This window comes from Podarcis liolepis, assembly GCF_965112155.1.
Source record: "Podarcis liolepis genome assembly, chromosome: 4".
Lineage (NCBI taxonomy): Eukaryota > Metazoa > Chordata > Lepidosauria > Squamata > Lacertidae > Podarcis > Podarcis liolepis.
Window position 1 is genome coordinate 3,821,442 of NC_139558.1, and position 16,546 is coordinate 3,837,987.

General features: G+C 43.0%; 2 long non-coding RNA genes across 2 annotated transcripts in view; both read right to left on the reverse strand.

The window, feature by feature from the left end:
• The window catches only part of LOC310706140, an 88,835-nt gene extending 84,155 nt beyond the window's left edge, over nt 1-4,680 (reverse strand). The window contains exon 1 of the long non-coding RNA XR_014525720.1: nt 4,611-4,680. This is a non-coding gene — a long non-coding RNA (uncharacterized lncRNA). The remainder of the gene's footprint in view (nt 1-4,610) is intronic.
• LOC310706086 overlaps nt 1-16,546 on the reverse strand; it is a 1,025,148-nt gene that overhangs the window by 367,481 nt on the left and 641,121 nt on the right. The window lies entirely within an intron of this gene.

Genomic DNA, 16,546 nt, shown 5'->3' on the forward strand with positions numbered 1-16,546 from the left:
TTTCCCTCAGAGCGGATGTCACAGAGAGAGAGAGACCAAGATCAACTCTCTAAGTCTCCCCCACAAACTATCTCTCAACTATCCGAACCCTCTCTCAAAAATGCCTCCTTTTATTTCCCCTCCCAAAGTGCTGGCTCCACCCCCATCATCTGGCTGGCAGTCTTGGTGGCCAATCCGAGAGAGGTTCCAGCCCGCTAGTGGATTTCTGAGGCACTGCATCACCAGACTGGTCTAGTTCAGCTGTCCGTCACATACATATCTGAATTGCTCTGGTTCTAGTCTAGAGACTGATCATTCACTTAGTTCTGTGTCTGGCCAGGTATTCAAAAGGTTATTGTACACTTTGCCATTCAGAAGCATTCAGTTCTTGTATGACAATCAGAAGCGGGGGGGGGGGGGGGCTGTATTTGTCACCAGGGGACAGCTCTCCCACCTGGGACACCTTACGTGTTGGATGGCAAGTTGGGTCAACCTTCTGGCAGTCTGGTTAGCCAGCTCGTTGCCTTTCATGTCTGCAGGCATCCAATAAACAACAACATTACCAGCCTCCAGTGACAGACAGTGATAGGAAGTAACAATCAGGAGATGAAGCAGAAAAAGAAGAATTAACTAAGGGAGTCAAGATAAAGTCCAGATTTGCCTTACCTCAGGAATTCAACACAAATCAGAGTTTTCCCCAAAGGATGAAAGAAGTTCAGCATTAATTACAGATGATCCAATTGGCATCTTTCTTACTACTTTCCAGTCCATTGTGGATGAATGCTGCTCCTTAGGATTTAGATCTATCTGTAAAAATCACAAGATAATCGATATGCATTGAAAAATGTTTCAGAGATACAGTTGCTGATACTGCCGAGATGGAACCCTAACTCACAGAAGCTGAGCAAGCAAGAAAGTCTGAATAATCGTAAATGAGTGCAATTTCAGTTGTTGCAGTAACTATTTAAACCTAAATGCAAGAATGGAATCAGTAGAGTGAAGAGACTATCCCTGGAGGGGCAGTCAGGACCAATAATAGTTTAGCAGCATGCAGCAGAGACAGTTGTGCATGACACAGGCGCAGCAGTGGTTCAAATAATTCTGAATAAAGGCTGAGCACAGGAGATGTGAAATATATTCCAGTAAATCATTAGGTCCCCTGTGGACAAATAGGGCCCAGTTTCTTCAAAGCTGAAAGCTTTGCAGAACTATACACTATAGAGCCCCAGTTCAGCTTAAAATAGATAGATACACTATAGATTCATAGCACACATGCTCCTCATCTTGGAAGTTTGGCTGTCCCTCTCATTGGTAATCTTCCAATGTCAACTTAAGGTGTTTTTATTTAATCAAGCTTTTCATAGATAATAAAAATTGTGGGCCATATATAGATACCAGATACCAGAGTTTTGAAGTTTGTTGTTTTAAGGATGGTTTTAGAATTTTCATCGCTGCATTTTAGTGGATATCATATTTTGTGGGCTTGTGTGTTGTAAAACTATGATGTGGCCATTATAGATGAACAGTGGAATATAAAACAAACAAGTATACATTCCCGCCAGATTAGGGTTACCAGGTGTCCCTGGTTCCCGGGGACAGTTCCCAGATTTGCAAATCTGTCCCCGGGAATCGTGGCAGTGGCAGCCTCAGCAGACCAAAGTCAGCCTGGTAGCGCAGTTGGCTCTGGCTGGCTTCAGAAGCTGCTTGCTGCTCGCTGCCGCCACCACTGCCCAAGGGGAACTGGGGACGTCCGGCAGTAGAGATCTCCTGCCCCCTTTGTTTTGACAGATCGGGGGAGGCTCGGGAGTCTTGGGTGGGTGGGCGTTGTCCAGTTTTTTAGAAAACTCTGCACATTTATGCTTCACAGGGTGCGAAAGAAGGGCTTTGCACCTTTATACAACATGCATGTGTGCTTGGGTCCAGGGTCTTTTGCCTCACCATCCCCACTACTGACTCCCTGTTGCTACTCAACTTCCCCCCAAAAAATGTGTCCCCGGATTCATTGAAAAAAATCTGGTAACTGTATGCCAGATGTCCACTATAAAAGAACTACCAGAATTTACTAATTAATTAAAACATTTTAACCTTGCCTTTGATCTATGATCTCTTAAGGCAGGTAATGCCATCCATAGTAACAATAATAATGAAGTAAGAATACATAGCCAAGTAGAGGTTATACAAAGACAGAGCACAACCACAGCACAACAATATGGAACAGTCCTACATTTTTTATAGGGCGAGGTGGGGGACATGATCTATGGTATTTATAGGTAGCACACACTACCTGTGTGCTCAGGGGACCTGCAAAAATATGGTAGGGCAGGATGCCACAAGAGTCCTGATTTAGTGATATAGACAACTGAGTTAAAGAACAAGGGTATAAAAAAACTAAAGTTATGCCAGCAATGAATGCTGGAAAAACCACATCTTTCAAAAGGCTAGAAGGAAGAAAGACAAGTAGGAAGCCTTTCATCTCCAAGAAACTTCTGTCATGTTCTCACCACCATATTTAAGATGGATAATAAGGCTTTGCCATAAAAGCTCTAAGCAGTTTGGAAGAAATAGTAAAATTATCAACAAAACAGTTAAAACCAAGTGATCGAAAACATTTAAAAGCTACTCTAAAATTGTAACACCACATTATATAACAATGATAAGCAATTAACTCTGTTTAAAATGGCTTCCTGAAACATGGCGAGAGGCAACCATAAAGCTTATATGAAAACCAAATAAGGACCACAACATCCTACTGACCAATCTCACAACTGTACCAAGATGCAGAGATTATTTTATAGCTATTCTTGCTAAAAGATTGCATAAAATTATGCTATACACACACACTAAGTTCCAACAGGCTTTATGAAAAAAATCAAACCCTTCTAAGAAATGTAAAAAGACTGATCAATTGCATAGAAATGAGTAAAGAACCAAATCAACAACCCCTTTTCTTTTCTTATTTGACATGGAAAAGCCTTTTGATCAATTACAGTGGAGCTTTCTTACCAGGGCCACACAAGAACTGAACTTAGGTAGCCTTTTCAAGACATAGACAAATTTTCTGTATCAGTGCTTTAAATAAAAAATCTACATAAATAATCCTATGCCAAAAATGCCACCTATCTGCCAAGGAACACGTTTGGGATGTCCATTATCCCCTTTACTCTTAACTATATTTCTTGAACTCTTGGCAATTCACATACAAGAAAATAAGAAGATTAAAGGATTAGATCCAGAACTTAAGAGGTAAAAATATCTTTGTATGCTGATGACATAATATTATATCTATCCCAGCCAGAATGGGGGGGGGGGTGGAATGCCCTCCAGCTGTATATAGGAAAGCCTTGGACTATAACGCAAATATTCTAAAATCTGGTTTTTTGGAGTAAACATCTCAAGTGAACAACAAAATAAGCTTCTAGAAACTGCTAAACTAAATTGGAAGTCCGCTCTGTTATCTGGGGATTTGGATTCACTCAAATTTTGAACTAATGAAGGAATATAACTGCAATTTATTTTATACACAAATATAGAAGGACTAAAATAACTGAGAAAAATATCCAGTGATGGCTCGGGAGGATAGCTATCATAAACCTGGTTACTTAGCAAAATTGATATTTCTGTTCGTTTTTGCTGGAAATTGTTATTTTAAAAAAACCTAGCACTTTGGCAACAGAAAGTAATGAAATTTATCTGAAGAAGCAGACCTTCAAAAACAGCTAATGAAAATCTCTACCAAAAAATTAACAAAGGCAGCCTTGAGGTGCCTGTATTATTTGCTATCATCAAGCATCTAAACTAGCTCTAATTAAGTGGATGTTATATGTCTCCTATATAAGTAGAAGAATTCCTTATAGGAAATCTCTGCGGAATACACTTTGATATAAGCCACAACAAAAACATCTCAAACTAAAAAATTATACTTTCTACCAAAGCAACAATTAAAGTTTGGATTAAGCTCCCTATTTATTTAGCCTCTGTCTTCTCACCACTGGCATCAATTCTACAGGATGAATTGGTGGATAAAGAACTATATAGGACAATCAATACTTCAATATGGATAAATAGGTTGTGTGTATGTGCTTTGATTTAAGATGAAAATATGATCTCTCCTCACCAAGCATTGACAATATACTCTCCCATTATTTCAGCTTTTTCAACTTAGACATGTGGCAGAGAAAATAGTAGATAAATATGGAAAGCAGCATAAACTGACTGCATTTGAAGCTCTTCTAATGAAACTCAACCCAAAAAGATTGATTACTATACTGTACTAACATCTACATAACCCTTTTGGAAATTAAACTCGTTTGAACGTAGTCCACATGCAAGATAAAATGGGATTATAGAAACAGTTAAAATGGGACTATAGAAAAAGTTCTATTAAGCATTAAACTCCAACATGCAACAACAAGAATGGACTTGGGTGTTCAATAATATCCTCAAACATTTAACAAGTTTCCAGCGTTAAAAAGCATTTCTTTAAGAGAATATCCCAGTGATATCTCACTCCTCATAAACTAACCAGAATACATAAAGTAAAATTCCTAGCTAGATGTGTGGATCTTTAAGAACTATAAAAGGTTGTAACGATTCTGGAATGTATATTTAATATAATGCACGACAGCACTGACCTCAACTTGCTGTAGTGCTTCAAAACTGCTCTTCTCTGTTGCTTGAAAGCAGAGGTAAGACCAATAGATCCGAGCAACTTCTAGCATCCACATCACTAATTACTGGAAGACTAAAACAGTCCCTCGATTAAAAGACTGTGTGTGAGTTTGTAGCCAAGGGCAGAAACTTTGCAATTTCCCAACAGTTTGCCATAAGCACCTTGCTTGCACCTTTCTGCACAGGGTAGCAAGCACAGTGTTGTGTATTGAGTCAAAGGATTTTATATCTGTATTATTATTGTCTGTATTTGCATTAGGGTAAAGTAACTGCCTTTTGGTTCCAGAGGGTACAGCTACTATTGGTTCATTTAAGCTGCTGTATTTGGATCCTCTGTCTTATTGGTTTCCTCCAAAAGGCAGGACTGTGATTGCCTGATATTGTTCCCTCCAAAATGTATCCTTTCTAGCTAGTCCCCTGTCCCTATAAATGTAGCTTTCCCCTCCTCAAGTCTCAGTCTTGTTTGCTTTAATAAAGAAGTGTTACTAGAGAACTGTCTCCAGCATATTATGTCAAGAGAGCTGAAATCACAAACCCCACGTCACAACACACAGCGTAACTGCAGGTTATTGCTACAGCAATACTAAGCAATTCTGCTGTTTAGGCAACCAAATGCATAATCTTAGCCAACTTCATAAATGGGTAAAGAGCTTTCAAAAGCCTTAGAACAGGCAGTTTTGAATCAGGATTTTTGATATCTCAAACAAGAGCTGATAGCTCAAAATCGCACTTAAGAGGATTGGTTTCTATGTGGAATGGTTTTATAGTTGAACTTATTTGGTATGAGAGATAGATTTAGTATAGAACAAGAAACTGCGCCAAAGCAAAGATTGTTCTTTACGCAATATGGAAGGGTGACATTGCTAATGCAGTGCCCAAGAAATTCCATGACTTCTGTAGGCCTGAAAAGCTGTACCTTTGAAACGGATTAGTGATGCTACATAGAATCATAGAATCATAGAGTTGGAAGAGACCACAAGGGCCATCGAGTCCAACCCCCTGCCAAGCAGGAAACACCATCAGAGCACTCCTGACATGGTTGTCAAGCCTCTGCTTAAAGACCTCCAAAGTAGGAGACTCCACCACACTCCTTGGCAGCAAATTCCACTGTCAAACAGCTCTTACTGTCAGGAAGTTCTTCCTAATGTTTAGGTGGGATCTTCTTTCTTGTAGTTTGGATCCATTGCTCCGTGTCCGCTTGTCTGGAGCTTCTCTCATGATGGAGACAATCTTAGAATAAGTAAATGAAAATGTGTTGGGTGCATAATTTCTCCCCCACACACTTGTTTTACCCCATTGTTGTGTATATGCCAACAACTTTGGTTGCTTTTTAGAACTACGAACCCCTGGTTTCTGCTCCCTGATTAATTTATAATGGGAGATGTGCCAAGGCTTAAACCTGCCTAACTACCACCAAGATGCCATTCCAGTGCATTGTGGGTGTGATTTTCAATTCTAAAGCCCAGAGAGAGAGAGAGAGAGAGAGAGAGAGAGAGAAAGGAGATTAAATTGCAGAGAAATGAAAGCAGTTTCAAACCAAGTGATTTGTTTTATTATTCATAACAAACATTATGAACACCCTCCATCCTGTTAAATTCAGGATGATATACAACCAGATTTATATCATAAGATGCAGGGAGGGGGGTGCATTAGTAAAATCCCTAGGTTAATAAAAATAATATTGCTTGGTGTCTGCAAGATTGCAATGTTGGTGCTAGACAAGCCCCTTTAGGGAGGGTTTCATTGCAAAAAGAAAAATGGCCACTCATTTGTGGTTAAAGAGCATACCTATGAGGGGGGAAGCACCTGCAGATGGAAGAGTCAGGCAGCTTAATATAGGAATGGTAGTTCCTTCAGGTATATGTATCTCAAAGGTAAGTACCAGCATTTCAAATTGAGCCCAGAAGCAAACAGGATTCATAGTACAGGCAACTCACTGTATGTGTGGGTTAAGTCCCAGGCCGCCACACATATAAGTGAAATTGCGTAAAGTGGGGAGCACCCTCTAAACACCCTTTAAATGCACTCTCTGTCGCTCTCCCATCCATTTTAAAAGTACAGTATCCAAACATATCCACAGCGAGAACTGAAGCTCTGGGGCTGCTGGAGGATGCGTGGAAAAGCAGCAGTGGCGGCTGCTGCGCTACTGCATGCACCAGCTGTTAGGCGGGGAGGCTGAGCAGCGTTAACAAAGCCCCACTGCACCTCCGGTCTCTTTGGGGTTTCCTCCACCCTCAGTGACATCCTCTTCAGGCTCTGGGGAGGGTCTCCTCATGAGCCACAAGGGCTCTCCAGCTCTCTCCCGCCATTTCTGGGATTGAATTGAATTATTTAATTATTCCCGGTGCCACGTGTAGACGTGGCCACATGCAATGGAACATGCATAAGTGGGGGGATGCCTGCACAGAACGATAGTCTGTCTATAGAATCAAGAAGTTGAACAAAACGTAAGATTCTCTTAAGGAATATCCACGTGCAGGGTGGGAGGTGGTGGTGGGGAGCCAATTCCCTGAGTCAATTCCCAAACCCCATGAATAAGGGGTAGCCAATGGGGTGCTTCCGGATGCTCTTGGACTACAAATGCCATCCTGCCTGACCATTGGCCATGGTACCAGGCTGGGACTGTTGGGAGATGAGCAACCTCTGGAGGACAACACATGGGCCATGGGTCCCTACCCTAAACCATGCCACTGCTGTGGAAGCCCTTTCCTTAATCTCAGGTGCCTTTACGTAGATTTGCAGTGCAGCACTAGACAGGAAAGCACTCTGCAAATGTTCAGAGGGTCTCTCATGTTATTAAATGCTTAGCGCGGAAGACCAGTGCAATGAACTCAAATGTTAATCACTAACTGTTACATTCCTTCTATTTCCTGCAGCCATGGATAATGTTTGTTTTGCAAGCACTACTATATGAAGAAATTAGTCCAACTGGTCCTGTTCCTGAGAAACAGCAATTTTCTGAAATAATTACTAGGCCCCTCTGACCAGACCTGCGCCTGTAGTTGGAGCAATGATAAAGAGAACATTGGCAACCTGCTGCCAATAGAGACCAAAAGTATATTACTTTGAAAGTGGGTTTCTCTTCCACTTAATCCAAACCGTCCATCTCCATTAGCCCTGGAACCGTCCAGAGGGCTGTTCTTCCCTATATTGCGCTCTCTGTTAAGATCCGTGCATCTCCTCTACAGGAGCACCAGAAATGGGAACTGGGAAATTAGATGGCTTAATCTGCATGTGATAAAGAAATCATTCTCAGCACAACACAAGCAAAATTGCCATGAAATCTTATAAACCAGGCAAAATTGAGACTCAAAAAGATATTCTTTCAAATCAAGCCTTTGAAACAAACCTTGCATACCCTTGGGACTTGGTGCAGTCCATGCTAGTGAATTTAAACTTCCCTGCCCAGCTAATCCAAGGGCTGAGAAAGAAAAGCTGGAGTCTGTGCTCTAGTATAAATTATGCTAAGTAAGCACATTTTGGGGGCTGTCTGTTTGCATATGTTCATCACTCCTGGGCTAATAGCACATTCTAGGAGCCTGTTAGATCAGGAAAAGGTCAAACACTGGTGCACCAATCAAGCTGATCTTTACTTTTTAAACATTGTAATGTTTAAAGAAAGACAACAGCAGGTCCAACTGGATTATTACAGATCTCTTGTGTTAAGTACGGTTTGGCCTCTGGGAAGCAGAATTCTGCACCCAGTAGCATTCCACACTCCACCAGAACTGTCTCACACACACAATGAACACGTGTGCAGGAGTAAGGTCACAATAGCAGGCTCCCTGCCCTAGGCATGTTCATTGCTAGCCTGCACAGGCTCTGTGCACCAGCCTTCCCTGGGTTCACTCACAGCAGCGCGGAGCTTGCTCTCAGCACCACTTCCATGCAGACTGCTTGCCACAGAACGAGGGTCTCTGTGTGCTGGCCGCCATTGCACAGCACGTCCTGTAATAAGTGTAATAATCAGGGTCCCTGATTTCTCCCGGCAGTGGACTGCGGAAGCAGCTCCCAGGATGGCAGGAGGCATGAAGATTCCTTCCCAAAGCCCACCTGGTGCTTACTAGGCTTTGGGAAGAAGGTATTTGGACTCTCGGACCCTGCCAGAGCCCTCCCGCCTCCTGCTCAAAGCCACGCAAGCTTCACTTGAAGAGCGGAACTTCAACATGCAGCTTTTGTTTCCAGTCAGTGGAGGAAATGGAAGCAGCCAAGGCAGGAGCAAGTGAGAAGTGTGATTTGGGTGCCGGCCGGTGGAGGAGGCCGGCAGAATGTTCCACCTCCGTGGTGTCTGCTGGGACCCGGACAAGATGAGCGTGCTTGTCGTTACCAGACTTTTAGAGAACTGCCCAAGTGGAATCTCCTCCTCATAACAGCCAAGAAGGTGGCTGGGAGGAGTTGCACATCAATACACCCCCCCCAAGTGTGCTCTCAGCATCGAGGAGCGGAGAGCATGGCAGATGGCGGGGCCCTCAGGAGCGACTCCAAAGAGGAGGGGGGAAAGAGCACGAGGAAAGGCAGTGGGGAGAGAAAAAAAAGAGAAGAGAATAAAGGCTTTTGAGGAAAAAGGAAAGCAGTGACTGGGATGGTGGAGAGACAAGACAACAAGACCCCCCATTGGCTGAAGTGACCATTCTAGGCAAGTTCCACACAGCCCCAATCTGCCTCACAGAGTTGATAGATCATAGAACTGTAGAGTTGGAATAGGTGCCAAGAGTCATCTAGTCCAACCCCAAAAGAATCTCATCCTGATTTCCATCAGCAGAATGTTGGAGGGTATGGAAGGCTGCTATGACAAATGACTGAGTCCATGTAACTGGTAACCCTACAAAAGCTGTGTTCCCAGTTAGGCAGAGGGAACCCTATACATGCAGTCCATGCAGATCTTCAGAGACAGGAGCTGCTACCAGAATCTCTATGACACACACACACACACAAACAAACAATCTTAGAATGGGGCTAAGAACCACACATATGCTAAGACATGCTGAATTTGAAATTTTACCAGTGGATGTCTCATGAGTACAAAAAAAAAAAAAAAAGTTGCACAACATGTTGCTTCCTGCATGCTCCAGCCTCTTGTCACTTTGAGCAAAACTTCAGGGTAACTGATTTTCGGCTCAGCTTTTCATTCCTCCCTCTCATGCATGTAATGACCACCTCTGGGAGTTGAATGAGCTCAGGGAAAGGACATATTTGCATGGTTCACCAGTGAGTAGGAGTAAGATCTGTGCTTTGCTGAAATGCATCATAAGCCTGAGAGTGTGTTGACCAAAAGCAGCAGAGAGAATTTGCAGCATCTCTGAAGGTCCCCAGTAGCCACAGTGGCTGCATGTCACCTCCAGAGGCATTAAGCCCCTGAATGCCACTCCTGGGAATTGCTGCTGCTTGCCGTCTTCCCCCTTGGCATCTGGTTCACCACTGTGAGGGCAGGAGGCCAAGGGGGTGGTTGGGCCTGGTCCAGTAACAAAACCCAGTCTTTGGGAGCAGAGGCCAGTGGTGGAAAGAGGACAGCCAGCTATTGTGATGGTGATATTTAATCTTAAAATTAAGATTAATGACATTCTCAAAATTTGTAGTGACTTTGCTTCTAAAGGTTCTATAAAAAAGAATTACTTTGATCTAAAAGCATGAGCAGAAAGAGAAAATATCAGTGCTGTTCTGTGAACTTCCTTGCTAATGGAAGACCACTTATGGCTGAAGTGGGAAACCTTGTGATCAGCCACACCTCCACATGATCTGCCACAAACCACACTCACCTGTCTACCACCTGACATCAGGTGTGGAATTTATGGGTATGCAGAGTATGTGCAGAATTGGGCCCTGGGGGGCTGAGGGGCTCCAAAACCATTAGTATGCATCATTAACAGAGAGGAGAACTTTGAAACATGACTACAAACAATGAAATGCCCTTTGGTGAATTTTAGTCTTTTAGTCCATCGCTTCCACTCTTTATTTCTCTCGCTCCCCAGTTAAAGTCAGTGGAAGCTGCTCCATTAGGGCGGCTAGCGCTTTGCCCTGCCAAGTGAAATGTCAAGCAGGTAAAGCTGCAGTTCAAAGGCAGGAACTCTGAATAATAATAATCATCATCATCATCATCATCATCATCTAACATAGTCTGCTACGCATTGTCAAAACATCACACTTGTAAAGGAGAGCAATGTCCGTCTTCTTTCTCAGGTTTAGATCAATCTTTATGATCAGCATTAGCACTTGGGAAACTGCAGGTACCTCAGCGTTTCTCCAAAATGTTGGACTATACAAAACTCTGGTACTAGGAATAAATGCATTTTCTAAAATGAGAGGGAGAATTAAGCTTCTGATATGATACTTAGATGACATGACCGCAGCTGCATAGCCTACCTAACTCAACTTTTTGCCTTTTGATAAGGTGCTAAAACCGTGCTATTCTGTTGCACAGTGATCGGGGGTTATAACAGCAGCTTTACTGCTTTCTGTGCAATATTTGAGAAATTTGATTATTGAATCTTAATTATTTAATTTTTTTATTATGTTAAGCTATTCAGAAGACAGCTTGTCAACATTTTTTAATTGTTACAATAATCAGAATTATTAATCATTTATGCTTATTATAATTAATTAATCATGCTTAATTTGCTTATGTATTAATTGCTTGCTTCTAAGTCTATTTTTTCTAAGGCATGGGACAGTCAGAGAGGGAACGGAATGCAGGCTCCGTGTAAGCAGATAACATCAAGGACGGAGCTGGCAGGACTGGCTAACAGAACAGGCTGGGTTTGCAACAAATTTGGCAGCCAGAGATGAGCTGGCAGAGCAGTGCAGGACAGATAATGTGGCAAATACTCCTTTGTTTAACACCGTTTCCTTGGAATGCATTTTTGATATGTAAACTGTGATCTCTTTCTATACCACACAGGCCCTTTTTCTGACCCGAGAAGTCGGGGGTCTGTCTCTTCTTTATTCATCTGAATAAAGCTGAGTTCTGCCTCTAAGAAGATCTGACTCCCTTTCCTGGGTGGGAGAGGGATCTATTCAAGGGAAGAACAGCGTAGATATATGCAACAGAATATACTGTATTAACTGCCTAAAAAGAGCACTCAGTGGGATGTACTCAGTATTTTAAAAACACGTGTTACATTAATGCTAAAGAATAGAAAAACAAACAGAATTTTTTGGGGGTGTTAAAGTCCAGTTCGGTAATGAAACTAGTTAGAAAGTTTCTTGGTTTTTTTAGAAAATAGAATGCCAAGCATATAAGACGTACAAAATATACCCAAATTCATACCCTGTATACAATCAAGAAGCAATATAAAACAATATACACCATAAATATTGAATATGCCTTTCATAATAAATTAATACGTTGTCCTGCAGGTTTTCCGTGGTAATTTATACACAGCACAATATAACACAATAATATATACTTAATGACTGGAGTTGTCAAGGTTTGCTTGTACCAATAATGAAAATCCTCTCTATGTGTTATTATTTGTATTGTTTTCATATAAGAAATAAAAGCTGCTCAAATTTTTGTTTGTTTTGTCTTCTTTTTCTCAAATGAACAATGTAAGTTAATTTAGTTTCAAGGCTTTATTTATTTATTGCACTTCTAAAACACCTTTCATTCCAATGAACCCCTGGGTGGTTTGCAGACAAATAAATACAATACAGATAAAAATATAAACCATCAATAAAGGAAGCATTTAAAACATTCTGAAAAAGTAGCGGCACATGCAGATGAAAAACAGAGCAGCTGACATAAGGCTCCCTGAACCCTGAACTGCCCAAAGCCAGTGACCAGGGCTGCCCTCCAGGCCCTTTTGTCCTCGGCTGAGGCTGGAGATGTCCCTCTGCACAGCCTCTGCCTGAAGAGGGACATGTTGGCTGCCCCGGAGTTTGGCTCATGCATGTGGCAGGGGCGAAACTAGGCTTTATTTCACCCGTGTCAAAGACCCAGTTTGCCCCTCCCCACCACCCATTTGGGAGTCTCAAGGGCGCCCCTCTGGAGGCTTCACTCTGCATGAGGTCTAGGTTTTTCAGGAGCGACAATGCCATAAACCGGCTCTTTGCATAGGGTTGTGGATCACACAGAAAGCCACACGGCAACTGGAGAATAGATGTTAACATGCTCCCAGAATCTCAGCAACTATTAGGAGAATGATTATACTGTAGAATTCTGCATTTGCTGACATATGCAAATGTTCTTCAGAGGACAGCCCCACTTAAGAGTGCGCTGTAGTAAGCAGAATAGGACACTCTGTAAAAGCACTATGTGCCCTGATGGCGCTGTACAGCTAAAATGCTATATCTGAGCAGTAAATAACCATGGAAGGGAACACTTGTTGGAGCACGTCGTGGGACTTGCTATGGACTGTGCAAGCTATTTGGGCTTCTTACTGAAATAAATCACGTGGGGAAAACAAAGGAGGCAGACATACCTGCTGAATAGTGCATTTTCGGTGGAGCAGGCTGCCCAAACTCTAAGTGGGACATTGTTTCCTCAAACAACATATTACTCATGATATATGCCAGGCAGTAGACACCAATGCAGGCTAGATTGGTGATAAATTATAGAATCATAATTAGGTGAAGGAGCTCACCTGCTGTAAACTCTGGTGATAAAGAGGGATAATCATTCTGGACAGGCACTTTTGCTACAATATAAAGGACTGAACCAGAGAGAAAACAATGCATTATTTACTATATCAAAAACAAATGAATCCTGAGTCTCAAGGGGGAAAGTGTTCATAAAAGCTACAGGGGTGGGGGGTGATTATTGAGAGCAATTTGTCATTTAAACGGGAGGGATAAAGTATACCATAAGCAAAGAATAAACAGAGGAGAGAGAGATGGTAAGAAATGGTTGCAGTAGAAAAGCAAGCTCTTTTTAAAATTTCCTGTCCTGCAGAGCCCCCTATCTCTGGGCTTCTGCTTTGGAGCTTTGGATCTTTGATTAGCTGAAAAATATTTTCTGCAATCTGTGGTCGGTTTTCCTTCAGGTAACACATGACTCTCACCTCGAAAGCTGTTGCTCTCCCTTCCCCAAGACACAGATACATACAATTGAATGGCAAATGATTTTTTCACAGACAACTTTGCTTTTCATTTTCTAGCTGAAGCAAAAGGCTCAGCTTGAATTTTGTCTGTCTGTGTTATTGTCCAGAGTGGAGTGTGTGGGAGGCCACTCAGCCTGAAAGGAATAGCCTTGAACCTAACAGGTCACAAGCCATCATCACAGGGAGCTATTAATCCAACGTAGGCTCTAGCTGACTATAATAAAGCTATTTTAAGTTTTAGGCTGTATAAAGGGACCAATATTAGAACTGGGGGAGGGAGAATATTGGCAAGGGTGGCAGTGAGGTTGCTTCAACTTTTTGTATAGTCCTTTGTTTCTACAAGTTTGTCACTATATAGAAGTTATGTGAATAGTATTAAAATGGAAGCCCGTATGCATTAGGTTAGGAAAAGCTCAGTGCCTTAGACCAGGGATTACTCTACACATTCCAACTTTCCCCAGATGTGTGTGCTTGTTTGTTTAAAGTATATTTATGTCCCCCCTGCTTTTCTGCTTAAAAAAAACTGAGTAATTACAAGGGTGTGTAGGGGGTAAAATAAAAGTCTTCCTATTTTCCCTGGGGAATCTAGCATCCTGGCCAACTTTTTGGGACAGGAAAGCGGGACATCTGCATGCTCTTCCTGCCACCCCCTCCTCCCAATCTGCTCTTTCTCCCACCCAGCCCGCTTGACCCACACACTCTTTCCCTCCTGATCCGCACACGCTCCCCCCGGCCCGATCTTTGTGCTGCAGCTGACCCCTCCCACCACAGCCTTACCTTCGCAAGCTCTTTCTCCTCCTCCACCACAGCTTGGCCTCAGCCTTCTTGCAGCCTTCTTGGCCTGGCTGCAGCCACTGGAAGTGGAGATGCGCTGCACTCACTTACTGGAATATGGCGACAGCGGAGGTCAGTCATGGCAGTGGTGGAGCCTCTGGCTGTGGCCGCCCCACCAGAGGTGGAGAAGGGAAGGCAGCGGAAACAGGACATCACAGACTTCAAAGAGATGCCGGAGTGGCTTCTGTAAATTCTTTGTGTCCCACTTAATTTGGGGCAAGTTGAGTGGTGCGATCTAGTTGGTCACTGTGAGAACAGGAAGCTGGACTAGATGGGCCTTTGGCCTGATCCAGAAGGTTCTTTTGTCTTTGTGCAGTGGCAGAAGGCCAGAGGCAGAGCAAGCAAGAGACAGAGTCCAAGTGTGGCTACTGTTGGCAACAAATGCAAATACACAGAACACTAAGAAATGCAGCACCATCCAAGCTGTGTAATGCAAGAGTTACTGCGTCTAACACAAATGTAACCTCTTTTCAAGACATTTAACTTGGAGAAAGGGTAGACACAGAACCAGCCCACCCCTGAGGCAAGGTGAGCTGACTGCCTGAGGTGGCAGGATCCATAGGGGCAGCACATCCAGTCTCCAAGTAATGTATCACCCACTGCTGCCACCACAGCAGCAGTGGCAGTGCGCTCACTGGAGACAGGATCTGCCACCTCCTCAGCAGCCCCCTACCCCACGGCTGCCACTTCAGCAGCCTCTTGGCAGATAGGAGGCACTGCTCATCTCCTCCCACCCTTGTTCTGGATGAGGATATTTATCGCCCTCTGCCTTGTTCTTGATGTAGAACGTCACTCATCCTTTCTTCTCTGGAGGGGTGGCAGGGCCATTTTGTGGCTCACCTCAAGTGCCAAAACGTCTTGGACATGCCAGGCTAGGCATGACAGTGGCAAACATTTTCTGTTCATGTGTCTGCCTCACTGATATATAGAGCAGACGTCTGTCTCTGTAAGTAAGAGGAGAACACAGGATGGATGCACTGAACCCTGGATCTGTCTCCCATATTTACCTCCCTCTCGTTCTGCTGCTCCAGGTGCCCCTTTCCATGTCAACACTGGAGCTTGCAATCAGCTCAACGCATGTAATTGGGGTTCTATGTTTTGTAAGCCGCCCAGAGTGGCTGAGATGGGCGGCGTATTATTATTATTATTATTATTATTATTATTATTATTATTATTATTACTACTACTACTACTACTACTACTACTACTACAGGGAGCCTCCATGAATACAAAGGCTCCCCTTTGCAGAAATTTGCCTTCCAAGGGTTGGAGGGTGATACGAATGGCAACCGCAGAGTAGAGTTAGAGCCTTCAGCTCTTGTTCCTCTCCCTGCCTCCCTATGTTTATTTTAACCTAATTGTAATGTCTGAAAAGGGCTTATAAGAGAGTCATTTTCAGTTTTGCTCTGTATCTAGTAGCCAATATTAGAATAGTAGGGAAGAGTGGTGTGCGAGAATGCAGGAACACATGTCAGGTTCAGCATTTCTCTCCAGCACAACATTCCCCTGTGAGAGAGACTCTCTCGACCCCCGCTTGATAATGTGAATGGGCAGAGACACAGGCATTACAGCCAACGTCACATCTAGTCTGGCCCTTGCAGAAGTGGAAACCTATAGCATACAATTGTTATAATTAGTACATTATATCACAACTTCCATACTGCTTGTCAAAACCAGAGGAACCCCCCCACCACCAACAAGCTCATACTCAAAAGGTTATGATGAAAGAATACAAGGAAATAACATAACATTCTCATCTAAGATCACATTTAAAGAAGAAATTGAAAATTTGAAAGCTAATAGAGCAGCATGAGAAGCAAACATACTTCCTTTTCCCTTTTGCTCTTTGATGTGGCAATTTGTAAGCATAAAAAAGACTACATGGAGCTGAACTCTGCATCTGATTCCAGGCTGTGCTTAATGCTAACATGGTATTCCAAGGCACAAGTAATCACCATTGACTTAAATGGGGCAAAGCAAGGGTGCATTTGTTTAGCTGTGTCTGAAGAGATGGAGGTTTTGCACACAGC